Here is a 2,008-nt window from a genome sequence, read left to right on the forward strand (position 1 = left end):
TGGTAAAATTTGGGTGTGAAACCATCTGGTCCGGGACTTTTCTTTTTTGGAATGTTTTTTATTGCTGTTTCAATTTCAGTCCTTGATATTAGTCTGTTCAGGAATTCTATTTCTTCCTGGTTGAGCCTAGGGAGGCTGTGTGTTTCTAAAAATTTTTCTATTTCCTCCACATTTTCCAGTTTGTGTGCATAAAGGTTTTTGTAATATTCATAAATTATACCTTTTTTTAATTTCAGCATATTATGGGGGTACAGATGTTTAAGTTATGTATGTTGCCCTTGCCCCCACCTCTTAAGTCCGAGTTTCAAATATGCCCATCCTTCGGGTGGTGCGCATTGCACTCTTTGTGTATGCATATACCCGTCCCCTCCTGCCTCCTCCTCCCTCCCCCCGCCCAACATCCAATAGATGTTATTCTTATATGTGCACTTATGTGTTGATCAGTTAATACCAATTTGATTGTGAGTAAATATGGTGCTTGTCTTTCCATTCTTGGGATACCTCGCTTAGTAGAATGCGTGTCCATCAATACATGAGTGGATTAATAAAATGTGGTATAGGTATAGCATGGAGTACTACTCAGTTTTAAGAAACAATGGCGATATAGCACCTCTTGTATACTCCTGGATAGAGCTGGAACGCATAAATTATAACTTGAATCTCCACAGCATCAGTTGTAACTTCTCCTTTTTTGTTCATGATGGAGCTTATTAGGGATTTTCCTTTTCTGTTTTTCGTTAGTTTACCCAAAGTGTGTCAATTTGGTTTATTTTTTCAAAGAACCAACTTTTTGTTTTATTAATCTTCTGTATAGTTTCCCTGTTGTCAATTTTATTTAGTTCTGATTTGATCTTACTAATTTCCCTTCTTCTGCTGGGTTTGGGGTTGGTCTGTTCTTCTTTTTCCAGTTCTTTGAGTCGATTCATTAGGTTGTCTATTTGTGATCTTTTTGACTTTTGGATATAGGCATTTGTGAAAATAAACTTTCCTCTCAGGACTGCTTTGGCTGTGTCCCACAGATTCTGATAACTTGTGTCATCTTTGTCATTTAGTTCAAAGAATCTTTTTGATTTCCATCTTTACTTCCTCGTTTATGAAGGAATCGTTCAGCAGAAAGTCGTTTAATTTCTATGACTTTGTGTAGAAATGAGAGTTTCTGTTGGGGTTGATTTCTGTTTTTATTCCACTGTGATTTGAGAAGAGACATGGTATGCTTTCTATCTTATTAAATTTTTTGAGACATGCTTTGTGTCCTAGAATATGGTCAATCTTAGAGAATGTCCCATGAGCTGATGACAAGAACGTGTATTCAGTGGTTTTGAGGTAGAATGTCCTGTAAATGTCAGTCAAGCCCATTTATTCTAGAGTTCTGTTTAAGTCCATTATTTCTTTGTTAATTTTCTGTTTGGAGGATCTGTCCTGTGTTGTCAGTGGGGTGTTGAAGTCTCCGACTATTATGGTGTTGCTGTCTATCAATTTGTTCAGATCATTTGAGGTTGCTTTATGAATCTGGGTGCACCTAAGTTGGGTGCATACATATTTAGAATTGTTATGTCTTCTTGTTAAACGGTACCCTTCACCATTATGTAGTGACCCCCTTTTTCTTTCATTACTTTTGTTGATTTAAAAACCAAGTTGTCTGATATCAAAACTGCCACACCAGCCTTCTTTTGGCTTCCATTTGCTTGAAATATTGATTTCCACCCCTTTTCTTTGAGTCTAAATGCATCCTTGCAGGTTAGATGCATTTCTTGGAGACAGCAGATGTTTGGCTTGTTTTTTTTTTATCCATTCAGCCAGTGTATATCCCTTGAGAGGGGAGTTCAAAACATTCACATTTATTGAGAGAACCGATAAGTGGAGTGGATTACTGTTCATTCTGTTGCGTTGCATTTTGTTGCTTTGTTTTCTGTCTTGAGCCATTGTGGAATCTAGCCTTTGATCTTTAACTTTTGAGTGGTTTCACATTCGAGAGTGTTTATTTTGCTGATCCTTGTGTAATTCTGTT

Source organism: Propithecus coquereli, unplaced genomic scaffold, assembly GCF_000956105.1.
Source record: "Propithecus coquereli isolate 6110/MARCELLA unplaced genomic scaffold, Pcoq_1.0 Scaffold6, whole genome shotgun sequence".
Classification (NCBI taxonomy): domain Eukaryota; kingdom Metazoa; phylum Chordata; class Mammalia; order Primates; family Indriidae; genus Propithecus; species Propithecus coquereli.